The 18967-nt window shown below is 41.9% G+C and overlaps 1 protein-coding gene across 5 annotated transcripts in view; it reads right to left on the bottom strand.

The window, feature by feature from the left end:
* Positions 1-18967, bottom strand: part of DHRS3 (dehydrogenase/reductase 3) — a 33645-nt gene that overhangs the window by 10563 nt on the left and 4115 nt on the right. Inside the window, exon 1 of one of the 5 annotated variants that reach the window (XM_075113678.1) lies at positions 15998-16019. The exons of the other annotated variants lie outside the window; for them this stretch is intronic. The gene's annotated coding sequence lies outside the window, so the exon portion shown is untranslated. Of the gene's footprint in view, positions 1-15997; positions 16020-18967 lie in introns of those variants that run through there. 5 annotated transcript variants of the gene reach the window in all.

Below are 18967 nucleotides of genomic sequence, written 5' to 3'. Positions count from 1 at the left end.
GTCACACAAGGGGAGTAGGGCAAGAACCGGACCTCACATACCTAGCACTCTAGGGTTTCACACTGCTATTGCACAATAAAAAGTAGATCACTGACTCTTCACTTTGATCTGTTTCAAACATCCACACAGCCTCCTAGTCCCCAGAGTTGCCACTGCTGCATTGAATGGCAAGAAATATACATGGAAGAATAGTTAAGCAAAGGACGACCTGTCAAAGGAACATCTGCCTGTGATGCAACTCTTGGACATAACATTTTTTATGCCCCAACAGTTACTTTGGGACCCTTAATATCCTACAGGCAAGTCTTTCAAGGTGACCCCATAAAATGTGGGCCATCTGGGGAAGACAGAATTTGCTGGTTATCCTGCTGACAGCATTAACTTCAGTACTGATTTTTTTTCCATGGGAAGTTTTTGTGTCCTTGAGACTGTTCACACTCAGGTGAAGCCTTCAGCCTGCGTAAGAGAAAAGCAGTAAATAAAAGACCATTCTTTCGTGAGGGGTGAAAGTTCCCTAACAACACAGTTGGAAGTAAGGTTTCCTGCCATGATTTCTGCTACTTTTTACAGATGGATAAAACTCAAAACTCAGTACAGCATGCTTTTGGTCCAAATTCAAGCTTTACTGCTCCTACAAGATCATACAAGACTTTCAATTCCTCCCTCACATCTGGCCAAATTAAATTGGCATGGGCTTCCCTCTGGCCTCCTAGGATATCAGATCTTACAGAGAAACAAGGCAGTTGCTGCATTAGCCTCGGAGTTGAGCCTTCTGTTGCTCCTGCAGTCGGCTTTACAGAGGGCTTTGGCTTAGTGTTTCTGTGTAGGCAATACTTCTTTTCTTGCTTGCAGCTGTTTCATTAAGGGTTTTCTAGGTCCTTACTCTACTATTGCCTCCTGAGATTTCTACAAGCCCACTCATCAGTCTTCTGCCCTCCTGAACTCACCTCCTTCTGCAGAATCTGCAACTTGACAGTTTGCTGTTTGGCACTCATAGAGTTGTGTTATTTGTAACATTCTCACTTAACCATTCAACTAGGCAGTTCAAGAGTTAGGGATAATTGTGCGTGTTTTCAATGCTCCTGAAGAAAACTTGTGCTCACTGTTAAACTGATGAGTGATGGTAGGCCTGGGCCTGTGCTTTGCTGAGCTCCACTTAGCCTACAGTGGCGCAGTTTGCACTTCACTTCCCTTTACATGCAAGCAAGCAGGTAAGGAACTCTATATTTGCTCAGTCAACATCAAGAAAGACATCATTTAGCTTTATCCTGCCCTAGTTAGGATTTGAGGGCTCTGCATTTGTACAGAGCCTAGACCTGCAATTTGGGAAACGGTCCATTTTACTAGGAAGCACAATTTTCAGAATGTAGACATGGGTCTCTGAGTCTGGTCTGTGTCCCCTTTCCTTTTTAAGTTTAATTCTAAATTGGCAGTAAGTGTGTCCCAACTGGAGGCTAAGTCCTGGAGAGAATGACTCTTACAGACACAGAAGTTCCTGTCTGGGACAGAGGAAAATGCAGAGGAATAAAGGAGAAAAGAGACACGGCGTTCCTTATTACACAGCTTGTCAGGATGTTGCACAGCCACCCATTCATGCTAATTTAATGGTGGATAGAGGAATATTTAATTTGTGTTTTGGAAGAGTTCTTGGACAGACAGTTTTCCGTCCTGGAAGGAATCCAGCCACTATTCCTTCTCCCTCTTCATCTCTCTTCATCCTCTCCTGCCAGCCCCTCCCTACCGCACTAGACACGCTCTCCTTTCAAAAAGTTACTGACCAGAAAATTGGCGAGGGCAAGAGCCCAGCGAGGCGGTTAATCCCCGCTGTGGCAGGCCCGCTCCTGGAGGCTTCCTGCCCTGTGCTTACCTCTGGGTGACCCCAGTGGTTGGCAGTCAGGGAGGCAGGTGGAATGTTAAAGCAATCGCTTATGCTCCAGGCTGCTAGCGAGAGGCGATGAGAGCCCGGGCCGCAGCAGGGTAGGAGCCTTCCTACCATTGGACAGAGGAAAGAATAGATTTATGATGACAGAGGAACTTAACACGCCCTCCTCTTAATTAACTTGAAAGTAGGTAAGGGCTGTGACATCACAGCTTAGTGCAGATTTTCCCAGGATTTAGTCACTGGCAGGTTTTGCAAAACAAACCTTATCTCTACATCTTTGCTCTGGCAAATCACAGAACTCCTTATCTGGCCTCAGGAAAATCATTTCAGCTAGAGTGGCAGGCTCAGTAGACGCTGCATCCTCCGCTCCCAGAGGACTCGTTTAACTCTGGACTTAATCTGCTAATGAGACATGCCCTGAGGTCGGAGGGGAGTCAGAAGGAAGGTTTTAGCTGCTGTCATACTAAGGCAAGACTTTCTAATAGAGGTCTGCGCTGGCTACTTGCCAAAAGCCCCAAACCTGACTGCAAGTTTAAATCCCGATTTTCACTGTAACACAAGCATGTAAGAGTTAGGCTTTTGACCGCCACACAATCAGATAAAGCCACTAATTTATATAAACTGGTCTAGATTGAAGTTGCTGTCAACCACAATATGCACACATGATCTATGCTTGCAGTGTCTTAAGTATATTATTGGTGCAGGTGATGAGGTTAGAGCTAATTTTACATCGTTTACAAGGCTATTTAACTTGCTTGGTCCGATTTTATTGCTAGCACAATTCAAGAACAGCAGCAAAGGTATGTTGCCCTTTTACACCGTCAATTAATTTGACACTGTATCTTCTGCAAACCTGCTGTGCTAGACTTTATCCCTCCAGTGAACTAGACCAGCCTTTGAAAGGTGTCCCACAACAAGAGCATTTCTGAGACTGAACATGTGCCATTTCTTGACATTCCTTGTCAACGATTGTTGAGGTGTAAACCCTTGGATTATCTGGGTTGTATTTTAGTACAGAATTGCTCATGTTTAGTCTTTTCCAACACAACAATGTGCATGGTGATTAGCAGATATAACTTCCGTTCAAAAATATTCTGCATTTTACAATTCATGAAGCAATTCTAGATATCAGTTTGAAGACACTGAAAGATTGAAGGGTTGCACAGAGGCAGGGATGTGCCCTTCCTGCCTGATGTCATTATCGCTGCCTCCGCAAATCAACCACAACTCCTCGCCACAGAGCAGCAAAGATAGGAAGTAGTTGGTAGGTCAACACATTTCATTCCCCCTTTCAACCTCCTTCTGAGTCCAGTGAAACAACAGTTGCTCAGTTTGAGCCGGTATCTGCAATTGCACAGACTGCTACCTTTGTTCAAACAGCGAAAGCCTTTCTGCACCCAACACTGAGAGTTCCTGAATACTTTTAGGAAGTACAAAGTGTAGATAATCCACTGAATTATGTCAGTCTTATCCCCGTATATTTACAAAGCCTAGCAGTACTAACTCACAGTTGGTCCTCAGAAGAAATGCATTCCAGTGTATCCCATAATCCTGGCAGAGTTTTGCATATCATGAGAACAGGAGGCTAAATCCCACAGCCTCCAAAGTTCTCGTGTATTTTGCTTTGTCAATGGCATAAGGGTTTTCTCCTCCACCCCTTCCCCTCTCTTGCCCCCAGGGCAAAGTCAGACAAGTTCTTTCAGGAGTTCTTCATGGGGGAGGCAAGCTAAAGACAGATTACTGGAGGAGTGAAAGGTGTGGCCCTTCAGTGTGAAAAGCCAATCTTTGCTTTAGAAGGGAAAAAAGAACCTTTTGATGCCTGAAGTAGGTCAAAATACTTAACCCAGCCCCTTAGCGACACTTGTATAAAAGTAAGCAAACAAAGCAGGCCAGTGGCAAAATTTCCTCAGTTCCCACAGTGGAAAGTGAATATCAAAGCTGCGAGGGATGGGTATAAGAAAGATTATAGGTAAGCATGGGGAAATCAGGAAAGTAAGCCCATTTACCTATTTTACACACAAGCTTTTCTAGATTAGCATTTAGACGTTGTAAAGACATTAGACTATAAAACCTAATTTAAATTTAATCCTGCCAGCATGGTAAACACAAAACACAGACTCTATTATAAACTGGGTAAGGCCAGGAGTAACATACAGCAATGAGATTAAGTTAGGTCTAAAGAGACTTCAGAAGGAGACTAAGAGAGTGAATTCCAATTCCTTTAGACTAGAGTCAGAACTTTTATTACTTTATATGTTGATTTAGCACTCAATGGGATTAACATTATTCACCTAAACCACCGTCAGTTCCAATTGTACCCCAGTCACCCTTTTCTTCTCCTCTGAAGAAAACAAAACAGCACCTAAATAGCTATAGAGAAGTATGTAAACACCTGTCTCCTTTCAATAGAGGCCCTCCTTGGAAAGAAAATCTGTAATTTTCTGTCTGCATACAGACGTTTAAGACCAGCTCCCTCTAAAGACGTGAACAAATGCCTACTGTTCTCACAGTCAGGACTATTTAAGGACAGGTGGCCCCATGCTGACTTTTTTCCAGTGGTTTTTCCAATTGCTTTCGTCTGCAACATGAACTGCGACTCCAGACTGCCTTGGGAGCAACACTTTGCAGCTCTGTTGTACAGAACAGTTGAGGAAGGGGAAGGGTTAGGGTTGTTTGCAAGAAGAGGTCATGCAGGAGTCAGCCTTTACAATCCTATTAACGCTGGGACAGGGTCAAATGGAGTGCACGTTCCAACAAAAGCACCAAGTGGCCACAAGCTGTCACCCTGCAAAGGTTCATGGAAGCGTTTGTGGGGTAAAAAACGACAGATTTTTAATCGTGAATGTCTGCCACACCATGTGTTAGAACCGGCCTCTGCTCCAGGGAACCAAAGCACACAAAGAAATATCCAGCAATAAAATGCTCTGGCTGCAAAGCAGAAAGAAGTGGCATATCTGGGGGGTGGGGAGAGGGGTAAGTTTTTTAAAGTTGTGTATTTGAGGTAGAGGTAAGGCTTTGAAGATATCTACCAACAGAAATATAATACTCCATCCTGTAAAAATAACTAGAGCGCTGCTGTCTCCATTTGCTTGGCATGCCATCCCTGTAATCCAGGTTCATATAAAAATGTCCACAGAGATCTCAGGAAATTGTGGGGAGGGTAAATATGCAGGTGCGGAAAGCCCTTTTGCACTGCAAGCACAGCAGACAGGATGAAGGCATAGAAAGCCAGTAAATAACATTTCAAAGGAAAAAAAAATTACTGGATCTGCTTGACAAATATGCCCTGGCCCAACAGGGCATTTCGACATAGTTGCAGGTTTGCTGTTTGCACATTTTCCTTCCAAAATGCTGCATTTGTGTTTTTACTTATTGCACATACCTCTCAGGGTAAAAGGTTCTTAACATGTGGCAGGTTTAATGTACTATAGTTAAACATTTACTGTGACAAAGAGTTATGTTGACACTGAATGGTAAGAGAATTTTTGTAAAGCTAAAAACAAACAAAAGTTTAGATTACAGGGAAATCATAGAAGTAGAATCACAGAATCATGAACGTTGGAAGAGACCTCTAAGACCATCAAGTCCAACCCCCAACCCAACACCCCCAGGCCTCCTAAACCATGGCCCCAAGTGCCACGTCTGCACGTTTCTGAGCATCCCCTGGGACGGTGACTCCCCCCCCTCTCAGGGCAGCCTGTGCCAGGGCCTGACCTCTCTTGCAGTGAAGACATTTTCCCAATATCCAACCTAAACCTCCCCTGACGCAGCCTGAGGCCGTTTCCTCTCGTCCTGTCGCTGGTGACTTGGGAGCAGAGACCAGCCCCCCCCTCACTCCAGCCCCTCTCAGGCAGCTGCAGAGAGCGAGAAGGGCTCCCCTCAGCCCCCTCTTCTCCAGGCTAAACCCCCCCAGCCCCCTCAGCCGCCCCCCAGCACACTTGTGCTCCAGACCCTGCCCCAGCCCCGCTGCCCTTCTCTGGACACGCTCCAGCCCCCCAAGGTCCCCCTTGTCCCGAGGGGCCCAAACCTGAGCCCAGCATTCGAGGTGGGGCCTCCCCAGGGCCGAGCACAGGGGCCCCATCCCTGCCCGGCTCCTGCTGGCCACACCAGTGCTGACACAAGCCTGGGGGCTGGTGGCCTCCTTGGCCACCTGGGCACTGCTGGCTCATGCCCAGCCGGCTGTCAGCCAGCACCCCCAGGGCCTTCTCCGCCGGGCACTTCCCAGCCCCTCTGCCCCAGGCCTGGGGCGTTGCCTGGGGTTGGTGTGACCCAAGGGCAGGACCCGGCACTGGGCCTTGTTAAACCTTATACACTTGGCCTCGGCCCATCGATCAGTAGTAAGGAACACGTGAAATTAATAACCTGGATCCAACACTATTATTTCCATCACCTGACTGAGGGAAAGTAACTCATAAAATTGCCTGGTTCTACCAACAGTGAACTGAAAAGTCAGCAACTTCTTAACTAAAAAACTTTTGAAAAATCAGACCTAACATAAATTTATGGAACAGAAGAATTAAAGAGCTACAAACTGGATGACCATAGAACTGGATTATTTTTTAGAGTTTGCCTTTATGTTTATGACATGATTTCTGTAACTGATTTCCTAATCTTGAAATGCTGCGCAGTTTTAACGCCTAGTGGAGAAGGCTGGCCACTGCACCACCACCTTTGAGACTCCTCAAAGTCTTGCACTCCAGGACTCCTAGGGCTAGTCCCCTGCAGAGCTGACAAAAGGATCAGTTATGCTGGATTTCCAGCTTAGAGTAAAATATTGTCAGCTTTAATTCCAAACATCTTCAGTTTTGCTTTAAACTAAATAATTTTATGTATTTTATCAGCACTTCACTTGTTTGGGGGATATATACGATTCCACTACAAGCTCTATAAAAAATAATATATACAATTTTATCAATCAGACGCTGTACTCAACAATTAGCCTTCTGATGCTGGACCGGTTGTGAACTTTGGCAGCAATGCATGCCCACTGCTGTGTCAACCGGAGCCAAGCTTATTCCACATTGTTACATAGATCTGTGATACGTCGCTGTAGTCCTGCTACCAGTCAAGGGGACTTTGCATTTTGCTCTACTGTCACATCCGCAGCGGACAAAATGGTAAATTTAGCAGCAGCTCTGATGAATGAGGAAAGCCACAAGGAACAGTTACAAGCCAGAAGATGACACAGGCAAGCAGACAACCCCAGCTCTTGTAGGAACATCACAGAAAAGGAAGACTAGGGGACATGTTTAAATTTGTTAAAGTGGAAGAAGTCTTGTAACAAAAACAGACGTGGAAACCTAAGGATGAATAATGTTTCTAATGCTGTCATTATAAACTACCCTCCAGAAAGACCTAAAATGTGCTCCAGATCATCCATGTGCATAATATTATGCAGCTCTTCACTGAAAAAATAATTTCTCCCATGAGGCTACTGGAGAAGTATTGGGAGTTAAAATAGCCTGCATGAAGCTCATATATAAACTGAATGCTTGCAACAGCTCCAGACAAGCTCCCCTACAAGCCCCCTTTCTTTGCCTCCAGAAAAAGAGAATTGCTACCACTTTAAATTCATGTAAAAGCCATCAAAAGGAGCTTTTCTTGTAACTATTTTAGTCAAAGAAATGATACTGCTTAGAAGAAAGCTTCCATATTTAAATGCTTAACTGATTTCCTATCTTTTTATGTAGATGTCAAAATGTAATTTTTTAATGGTGGCTGTTGCTATGCGACAGGGCAGAATTTCTAAAATCTATTCATCTATTGTACAAATGACAGTTTTTAGGACACATTTAACTCTCTCAGCCTATGAGAGGACTGTAAGCTCTCAGAGCATGCATCCCCCAAGGGGTACAGCGTGGCTAAAAAGGATTTTTCACTGATTATACCAATTTTTCCACTGTTAAGATGAAGTAGCTACCCTGCTTCTAAAAATGGGAAAACCAGCACAGCTCTACTTAAATAAAATTATATCTAAATGTAGAAACAAAACTTATGATCATTACTTTTATCCAGGAACAATGAAAGCAGTTCTAATCAGATCCTGCTAAGATTATACTTACTTAAACTAGAGGGGCTGGTCAGGCAGTCACAAATCAAGCTCCAGCATATTAAGAAGTCACACCTCCCTGGAAGTTACCACCCTTTGGATGTGACTGCCTATCACAGGCGTGCTTTTTAGGCTACTGCAATGCAAAATGAAGTCAATTCACTTCAACATGAACAGAAAAAAATCAATGAAGCTATCACAGAACGAGATAAGTTTTACTTTCCAGTAAATTAAACTATATAAAGTAACCTGGTCAGTCACTAAGACTTAGCTGAGGCACAATAATTCCGTAATGCGTACGAGTCGGTAACAGGCACAGCTCTACGCCATAAGGATTTTCTACCTATGAGTAGAGTGCAGAGCGTTGGGGATCTGTAAATGACTTCATAGAAGTGTGTGAAATTCAGCCCTAAAAACCAGGCCTATTTTTCATTGACTCACATTCACTGTAGAACAATCTTTACTTCCACGGCGAAATATTTATAGACACACAAACAGACTAAAATAATTGTACTAACTGAAATGACTTGCAGGCGTGCTGGCTGACAGCAATCTCCATGCGCATCAGTGGGGAACCTCTCATGTTTTGTCATCATGGAAATTGCACTCAGAAGGCCAAATCCTGATACAAATAATGCAACTTGGCCTAAATCTGTGGCTCAAAAGCAAACCAAAAGTATTTTAACTTTTCACTGATTTTAGTGGCTAAATAAGCCATTCTGACTTCAGGTACTGTAGAATAGTTCATCCCAATTATAGTGACTCCCTTTGAGATGGATCTTTTTTTAATCTATAACTAGCGTTCTGATTACTGAACTAACAATTTCAACAACAACATGAAATACTGTTTCAGTGGTTAGGAATTTTCAATCTTTTATTTTCTCTTTTAACTCAGTCAGAGAAACTCAAATCACTTTATAGAAGTAAGACGCTTTTCTAAATTTCTGATTTTGCAAAAATGCTGGGTGAAATAAGATAATGACAGTGGTCAAACCCATCAGCGTAGCACTTCCTCTGTGGGAGCAGTAAACAAGTGTAATGATGTCATTAGGAGCTGGCTGACCCACTGATGAACTCGGGGCTGTAAAGGAGATGCAAGGTGCCAGATCACTAGCACACACGCTTACCCCCACACGTACACACACGTGTGCATACGTACACACACGTCCTTACAGCGCAGAAGGTGTCGTTGAGCAACCTGCAACAGTTGCACATCATCAGCTAGGGAAATGAAACCCGAAAAACCCCTTTGATGGCTAAACGTTTTGCTTTTAAGGAGGCAAACCTCTTGCTTCCATAAAGCACACATTCAAACATAAACACAACATAGACAATAGTCTCTAAGGGGCCTGGGTTAAAATCAAATAACGAGCAACACAAAGAACACTCCACAACATTGCACAATCAGCGTATCCCAAAACCCAAAATCAAACAGCTCGGTTTGGTGCGACAGGGCTGCCGTGTTTCCCAAGAGCCTTGGAAATGTTCTTACATCATTTCTGACAGCTCGCTGTGGTCAGAGCCAGCCCTGTTCTATTACCACTTTGGGAAAGAAGTATTTGTACCAGCTGGATGTCTTTAATATTCTACTTGGAAGCATGACCTCTTCTCTTTAAGGCAGTAACTGAGTTTTGTCCTTACTGCTCTGGTTTTTTTTAGGAGGTAGGGCACAGGGAATTTGAATTAGTAGTCAACATAAAACTAAGCGGCTGAAAGTGGATGTCAGGATTTCCCATTCCCTCTCCAAACTACCACAGCCAAGTCTCGCCCAGCAAATGCACTGATTCTACAGGCGAGGTGTCTCTGTTTACAAGCAAGGAGATTAAAATGACAGATCTAAGACAAACGCTAATTTAATCTTCATGTAGAAAATACCTGATTGTTTGCTGTTTTTGCTGATCCACTCTCTTCAAGGGCACAGAAAGGTGAATTGTGCAGTGCCTTTACAACAACATCTTCCACTCCCATTAATTTATTTTAAGTCTAGTATATCTGAGGTTTTTCTTAAAGTCCAGCACCCAGAGTTAAAAGATTATCTAACAATGTCTGCTTTCAGTTACAGTGGCGCAAGTTTGTCCAACTCCTCAGATATGAAGAAAACCTTCAAAATGTAACTTGGGTGGACCCAGTGATTCAAAGTGCAAACAGAACAGAAAGAATGGAAAAACACTTATAATTACTTAAAATAGCATGCTTTTCTTGAGTGGTAACTCCTGATTTCTTAACGTAGGCCCAGCTACAGGACACATCTGCTGCACAGTGAAGCTTTTAAGAAACACTGAAATAAGATTTTGTTCAGTGTCTGAAGTTTTCGCTTTCTGATACAAGCCAGCACTCACAGAAACTTAGCCGGCACTTTCAGTCCAGGGCTTACTGGGAAAGAGGACATACCTAAAACACAAACGCTATCTATCGATACAACCGGTGCAAGCTGATAATCTGTGCTGACCAAGGGAAGGAACACCGACTGAATGAGAAGTCAAGCTTGAACTCCATGTGCACCTATTTTAAATGGTTGTTTCATTTAGATAAGGGGTGAAATACATTAGGCTGGTCATACCAACTGCCACCCCACCTTTATAGAGACTTTTCCTAACCTGTGGCTAAAAATATGTCATACTACAGGATAAACACAGCCGAGTCTCTTTCCAGGCATCACTTCTATACCACTTCAAAATATGTATAATCCTAAATTGTTTAAGTGGACTTAAGTTACTCAGAGGTACAACTGCCACTGATTACGTGCTGAAAGCCCGTTTATCTCACAGTCCCACAGGTAAAGCGTAACTGATCTCAGCAGAGCTGCATTTGTTCTTTCAAACACTATTTGTTCGCTACAAGTGGGGCACTGACACATTTGCTCAGGCAGCATTAGACAAGAAATCCCTATGTTAATCAAAACAAGTAAGCTCTGTAGCACTGTATTCACTGAATTGTAATGAAGAAGGTGGCACCGTAAGGGTGGCTGTCCACAAAATCCTTTTGTAATTATGCATAGTTTATGGCTAAGCTAATAGGACGAACAATTTAAATTAGCTACAAACTGTGCCAAGGTATCCATCTATTCCCAAGTCTATTAATTAGCACCTATTTAATCCCCACTGGGATAAAGGTCAAACAACATGTATTTGACCCTTTTCTACTGGCGTCAGTGTTATCAGCCAATGGATCTGGCAGTGCCTGGGTCTGACTTGTTCGGCTCTCCAGCATGTTGATATGACGCTTTGAACAGCAGCATCTGGGCCCAGCTAAAAAGATCTCTCTAATAATTTCTGCTCTATATTCCTGATAAGCACACAGGTTTAAAAATTCCAGAGTTTGTTCTCTCTTGGTGGTCAGCTCTGAGGCTGTTGTTCTCTGTCGTAAGGATTCTTCTTGTTCCGTCTTCCTTTCCTACACAATACCTTAAAGCAGCAATGGTATTAGATTTGTATTTCAATTCAGTCCAGAAATCAAATTGAAAAACCAACGTTAAAAACTAACCTAATGGATTTTGAAACAAACACTCAAAATCAATAATCATTAGCTGACCTTTCCAAACTGCCCAGAATGAAAGTTTCTACACACTTGTCCAATGTTATGGGAAGGAAATAAAAAGAACCGTTGCCTTTTTTCCTTCTGCTCACAGTTGCTGTAGAATTAACTGGCTGCTTCTGTAGAGTCATCTGTTTGTCCTAGTTCTTTCCTTGGAAAAACTGTCATAATGCTTTCACACGTCTCAGGTTACTGTAAGGCTAAGTTCCTGGTCTTGGCTGTGGTAGTATGATGTAAACTCAGCTAGTTCTTGATGTACTAACTTTGTGTATGTTCCCTTTTGAATGTTGCAGATCTGTCTGAGAAATGCAATTCAGAGTCTATTCAGAGCCTAAGTTCCTCCATCACATTTTTACTATCCACTGCATAGTATCACTCTGTCAAGACAGGTTTCTACAGCAGGGTAAAAAAAAAAAACAAAACCCAAACAAAACCAAAACCCAACCAAACAAAAAAAATCTTTCATTCCTTCCAAACTCTTTAGTTAGAAAGCTTAGAAACTTATGCAGGGCTTATGGTCACTCTCTTAAGGCAAATTGCTGTGCCAGACTAATTAGACATTAGCTCAACAGCATGTTTAATTCATTTTATAATGCAGTAAAAACTACCTATATAAGTCAGTGCTTCAGATGGAAATAGTTCTACAAATCCGAGACATTTTCCTAGCCTGTGCCAGACTCATGACATAAATGCCACAGAAATACGCAGTGGCACATTTACAAGTCACTGTAGGTGATGAAACCACACAAATGAAACAGGGATGAATCACTTCAGATAAGTAAGGTGAAACATCATAGACCAAAACCATTTTGAGAGCCACGAAGTTCAGAAAAGCAGCTTTTCTCCTTTCTTTGGTACAAATAAAACTAAGATCACAGAATCACAGAATGGTCAAGGCTGGATGGGACCTCTGGAGGTCATCGAGTCCAACCCCCCTGCTCAAGGTCAACTACCTAATCTACCGCTTTGACCAGGTCAACTCTCCTTTTGAATTTCACTGCCTCCCCTTCAAGCTTTCCAGGTCTAAGCCCCATGTTACTGATCACCTTTCATTTAGCATCAGAGCTCCTATTGCAGCCTTTACCTCCCAGCATTAATTTTCAAACAGCTTGTGTTTTCTACCACACTGCCTGTGCCTCCGTAAACATTCCCCAAAAGTCCTTATTGTTGCTATTCAAATCCCACCTTAAACCCTCCATTGCTGTGATGCCTTTCCAAAACCTTAAAAAAGGCTAGATGAGCAGTGCTGAAATCGCTCGCTTTACAATCTCCATCAGTTCTCTGTTTGTTTTCGGCTGTTGCCTTTTGTTTGATATCTACATCGTAACCCCTGAGGTAGGCATCACCGCTTTCTGTTGGCCTTATACAGCACATGTAGCATCTTTATGCTAAATGATTTCTGGTGCATGAGCGGGCTTCGGAGGCACTACAACATTAATGTATAACTTCATCTTTAAAACTTACCTCAAGATTTCTTACAGCATTGATGCAGTCCTTATATTTTGTGGGAAGCCTCATTTTACGGTCTTGATGCCATTCCTTAAGCATTTTAAAAAGTGCTGGATTTTGGTGTGCCAAGACAGCACGGTCTCGCTGGGACAATATTTTCACATGACATCACTGTAGCCTGATGTGAGATGACAAGTCTGTTACTCTGCGAGTTCCACTTGTTAACTTTATTTATTCTCTTTACAACATACTCAGTAACAAAAGACAGGTATGTTCTAAATTATAAGCTAAAACAGCTCCAGCCAGAATGCTGCTGCAGGCATCAAGAGGTCCAATATCCGATAAATTCTGGCTGTGCTTGCCAACCAGAGACACTTATTCAGCATGTTATTCAAACTGCTGGCCTTGGCACTAGCACACATAACAGGCTTAATGCCATCTAAGCCTGGGACTTGAGACAAGGGTTCTTTTGCCCATCCTTAAATTCAATCAACAAGGAAGGGAGCTGCCAACAGGAAGCCATGAAATAAAGTTGCTGTCAGTATGTAATCTTTATAGAAAGAAAGCCTTTCTACAGACCATAAAGCGATGCAATAAAGTCTATTCTCTCATAGTTTACCAAAAGTTCCAAATGAATACGTTATTTTGTATGAAATGGAAAAACATTCACTCCCCAATTCTTGTCACGTACTTCTGGTTACTGATAAGTTATGACACGCTCTACTACTTTGCTGTAAGATTAAGTGCTTAAATTTCAATAAGATTAAAGTAACCATCATTAAAAGTATCCCTGAAACTGTTCAGTTCCTATGGTGGGTTTTTTTCAACCACACACACAACAGGAGAGATTAATTACCTAGAACCTGATACTTGCACTATGGGTAAATATTCTCATTACTCCAAAATATCTACAACATAGAAAATGCAAACTTTCCTTTTAGATTACATTATCTTCTTCATTTTGAGACATGTCCGACTGCCTTTTTAAAAGTGGCTAGTTGCTTATTTGCGTTGCTAAATTACTACAGAGAAACCCATTTGATACATGGACTATATGCCATTCTGCTACCTCCACAGGGCATAGAAAGCATTCCGTATGTAGGCAGATGCTCTCTTGACAACATTGTCTTAGTACTGGAATCTAAGAATATGTAAATTTTACACTGAGCCTTTTAAAAACCATTATACACCAGGGCAGCTCAACATCTGTTTGTGCAGTACATTTGCATACTGCATTTGCATTGGGTAAAGTACTTCAGAACTGTGTCCATTTCTTTTATAAACATCATTTTAAAGGCTTTATGGTTTCATTATGTTAGATCATGGCGCCTCTTAAAAACAAGTACATGGCGATTAATCATAGTCTATGGAAAACCAGTTCCTCTCAGCTCTGAAATTATGTAATTTTAAATCAGCTCTTTTCCTTATATCAGAACTAATCTCTTCTGGGGTGGCCAGATCACGTCTATTCATGTTCTGAAGTCGGAGTGGGTTGCAAGACATGTCAGGAATTGGTTACTACCTGCGGAATACAAGTGTTTTCTTGATGACTGGCCACAGTGGATTTAAAAACTGACAGACAGCAAGCAGAAGGACTTACTGAGTTTACTTCAGGTATGCTATCTCATTGCTTCCCCACTCCTCCTGCAAATTATCAGAAATTATACACCTTTGTACTTGACAAAACAAACGTTTTCCGGTTTGGAACACTACGACCCGTCTGGATGGAACCCCATGGCAGATTAAAATTCCCATGCGGTAAGAATTTGATGTCAGGTTCTTCTTTAGGCAAGAGCTAACTCTCAAATACAGTTTAGTAAGAGTATTCTACAGGTTCTGAAAATGGAATCAGAGATGAATGTTTGAGAATGAGCAATATTTTAAAAGGCATTTTAGATTAAGCGCTCGTACTGAAATCTATGTGAGGTACTAATAGCTTTTGTCCTACACCTTAAAAAAGGTCACAGCTCAGAATGACTTTAGCGTCAGTCTCAGTCTTTTGCCCTCCTTTCAGGAGATTAGTAGTAATTTCATTTCCAGCTCTAGTCCCGGTGCAGTTAATCTTTTATCATATAGCACTGGTATATGTTACAAAGAAGTTTTTAAAAGATATATACTAATTCATACAAACCAGGACGATAGTATGTCAATACAATGCATAAAGACCAAAGTGAATTATTCTTGGAACTACAGATGCAGTTGGTGTAGATAATGTGGGAGGAGCATGCCGCTGTAGAAACTCATTTCAAAACTTGCCAAATTTCCCATTACTGGGAGTACAAGGCTAAATTCTAAGACCTGACACTATTTTTTACATAACCTCTCTGCAACACCCTCATCCTAAACAGAATTTATAGCCCAAAAATCGCACTCAGCTAAAACTCTCCAGTTATACAAGTCTCTCAAGCACCTGCCATTCCTCTGAGGTTTTCGGTTCTGTTGAATTCAGTGGAACACTGAGGGAAACCGGCTCCAGGTCTCAGCAGCAGTGCAGGCTTGCACAGCTCTCATCCCTTCCTCAGTGTTCCTTCCTCCACTGACTTCTTATTATCATCCCAATTGTAACCGAACTGGAAGAGGATAGCACACTGACACGACAAGGCATCTTCCTAAATGACGACATTAAGGCCTGACTTTGAAAATTTTGTGAAGTTAACGACAGAAAGAACAGTTGAGATTTCAGGGTTGGTTGTTTTTGTTTGGTTTTTTTTTTTTTTGTACACTGAACAAAATCAAGATTGATATAAGCAAAATACAAACCAAAACAACCAAAAAATCTCTGATCAGTTTTCAAAGCAAAAGTTTTCAAGCAGTGCCTCCAGGATCTTTGTTCTCTACCCCAAAATAATCACCGTATTATGGCATTTGTGGCATTCTACAGCTGCCCGTCATTTTGCCACCCTGTTAGGAGTACCTTGCAGACATAATTGTCTAGACTCCAGTGCTGACAGAGCGAGGTCATGGCTATCAAGCAGTACATTCCATGCAAGAGCAAAGTTTCCGCTTCTTGTTTTTGTTGGTGATACTAGCTCCTTGCCATCTAGTAAGGGCTCTTGTCTGTCCTGATATTCCAGACTGCTTACCTCATCCACTGCACAATCATGCAAACCCTTTGAGTCGCACCGTCTCCTGCAATACAGGAAGTGAAGGTCCAGAGGACAAGACAGTGAAAGGAGAGATCTTTCCGTGTATTTATGAGGTCATTTCTTGCACAGCAATGAATGTGAAGAACTCTCAACAAGGTTAATAGGAATTGCTCAACTCCCCTCTGCAGTGCTGTCACGCTGACACGGGGCAGGGCTGCCCCTACCCCACATGGGGTTTTGGAGACACGTCTCATGCCGAAACACCCCTGATTCCCTGGAAGCCCTGTTGTTCATTCACCAGTAGCTGCAGTTACCAAAACGGCAAACATATTGCGGGGCGGTGGGGGGTGGGGAGGGAGTGAAATAGGAGGACAAAATATACATACTTTGAAAGAAACAGAGATCACAGAAATGATCACAAAGGAACAATATAAAAGCACTGCTGTATAAGATCCCTTGAGAGATGCTACTGAAGATCCATACTGCTGAGTCCAGAGTCTTCAGCGTAAGTAAAAAACCTAATGAAAATCAATGGCTTTTGACCAGTCTCCCAAGAGGAAAGGCCTAAGAAGCTCTTTCAAAGTCACTGTCAGGTAACCTTGAACACTGAAATACATACCGGAGTTGGGGAATCTGTTTCTATTCTATAATTATATATTTTTCAGTTACTTTTACTAGGCATTCTGGATTATTAAACGTCACCAAAACCTAAGAACCAGGCATCTCTATCCTGTTCAGTCAGACCTCAGATTAAATAATCTGTGAACAAAGTAAGTTAAATTACATGGAAAATTTTTAGACATCAAGGCAATGCCCTAAAAGAAAACCTAGCAAAGCGCAAGACATACAAATGACATACAAAAGACATATAAATCAAAACTTGATCACTGGAGATCATCAAAACCAGAGCTGACAACTCTCTGGCAAGGGCAATGTAATAGAAAATGCTGCAGGAAAAGCAAATGGCTTAGAGGAAACCAGAAGCTTTTTCCAGCTCTAACCACCAGTGAATGAACCCATTCAGCCCCTACACCCCTCTGACTACTCACATATGTAGAGGACTGTTCTTCCACACAAGAAATATTGTTCAAAGGGGCCAGTCTTCCCAATATTAACTCAATTATCAGTATATTCTTTGCAAAACACCATTAGGCTTTGGAAGTGGATTTTTATGTCATAGGTGTTAAATCATAAACTCAAAAATATCTCCTTCTCCCTTTTCATTAACACAGACATACTCTGCCGTTTTGGTTAACCACAGAATATCAAAAGCTAAGGGCCTTAACAAAGCTACCAATGTGTCAGACTGAGGCAGAGGTGATGCTCTATTGGTCAAATACTTCCAAGGCGCAGTCAAAATTCTCAAGAGTTAAAGCCAACAATAGTGAAAATTTTGAATTCTGTAAGCAACCAAAAAGGAACTGAAAGCAAAAAAGTACATTTCGCCAGCAATTCAGCAGTAGCAAAGTAACTCCTCAGCTGGCACTTCTGAATCTGGACACATCTCTGGGGAACAGCATGGAAGTTGAATTACAATACTTGAGTACTTCTGGAGAAAATTCAACGCTATTCATCCCTCTTACTAACACTAACATGTCCCGTATTATCTGTAAACCACTCTTTCTCTGCATACAGCAGATTTACAAGCTTTCAGTTTTTTTTCCAGAAGTGCTATAGGAAGCATTTATATACACAATGCCTTGCACGACCAAGTAGTTTTTGAAAACTTCTACCCAAAAGTAAAACCAGAGTATGGATCCTTTGACCTCTTAGTATACATCTGAACAGGGATGATCTAATGCTTAAAGTCTCTCTCTGCCTAAAAATCACTGGTTTTTAATTGAAAAAACTAGAAGATACACACTCCCGTAACTGAAAATACAACTGACTTGCTTTGTCCCCTCATTGGCCATTTCACCAAAGGCCAATGAGCAACCATGAGAAGAAACATCACCTTAGAAGGAAGCGTCTCCTCTACAGACACTTATCTGTCCAGGTCATATTAGAGGCACAACGGACTTAAGAAAGGGGGTAGAAAGCAGGAATCGGGATGGATTTACACGATCATGCCCAAGAGACTTCCATTCTGCTGGACTGAGAATTTCAGTCTCCGTGCTCATCTATCAAGCAGAAGACATTGTATTTCCATTTCCATATAAGCCCTTTTTTGATTTATTTCTCGCCATCTTCATAGCTTTAAATACAAGATCAAATTTTACAGTAAAAAAGTGACAATTCGTACTGTCAGTGAGACACACCACTTGTCACCTTCGGTGAAAACTGCTCAGATACATCTCATTTGTGATTAACAAAATCAGCCTCCAAAAATAGATAAGACTGTAAGATTAAATCCAATCCAGTCTCATTATCGGACGAAAATTCATACGCTAACAGCGTCAACTAACCTACCTTTCAGAAGATTCTAATCTCAAAAATATGGTTATATATCGCCGCCTACCTCCAAAACTCCGCCACTATGTCTGCGTGCGCAAGCGCTGTGATGGCTTTTTCAAGATACGCTGCACACCCACTATCAGAATCTGAATCTGTAAGTTACTGTTTCTGTTCACCTCTAAGTAACGGCCTCAGAATTTCACACCTTTGGTGGAAGTGTTTTTCTAAACTTGGAATATTGTGGCTACACCATCTGATAATCAGAATCTGCTATAAATTATTAATTATGATCAATAATTCAAGCTTTGCTTATAATTGTAAAACAGTTAACTGCATAAGATGACAATGGAAAAAGAGAATAGTTCAATTTTCACAAGCCTTATTGAAAGACGACTTGCTAGCCACTTCCAGTCCTTTTTGTTTCTTTTTGATTGTCTAAGGCAAAGCATAAAATCGAAGAGTAGTGCCAAACAGAGGTCTTGCATTCTGCATGGAAACTGCATTAAGTTCACAAAGTTAGGGTTCAGCACAGAAGGCAGGAAAGAAATGAAATCTCAGAGCAAAGGGAACGGA

This window comes from Phalacrocorax aristotelis, chromosome 19 (genome assembly GCF_949628215.1).
Source record: "Phalacrocorax aristotelis chromosome 19, bGulAri2.1, whole genome shotgun sequence".
NCBI classification, from domain to species: domain Eukaryota; kingdom Metazoa; phylum Chordata; class Aves; order Suliformes; family Phalacrocoracidae; genus Phalacrocorax; species Phalacrocorax aristotelis.
This window is presented reverse-complemented; position numbering and strand designations above follow the sequence as displayed.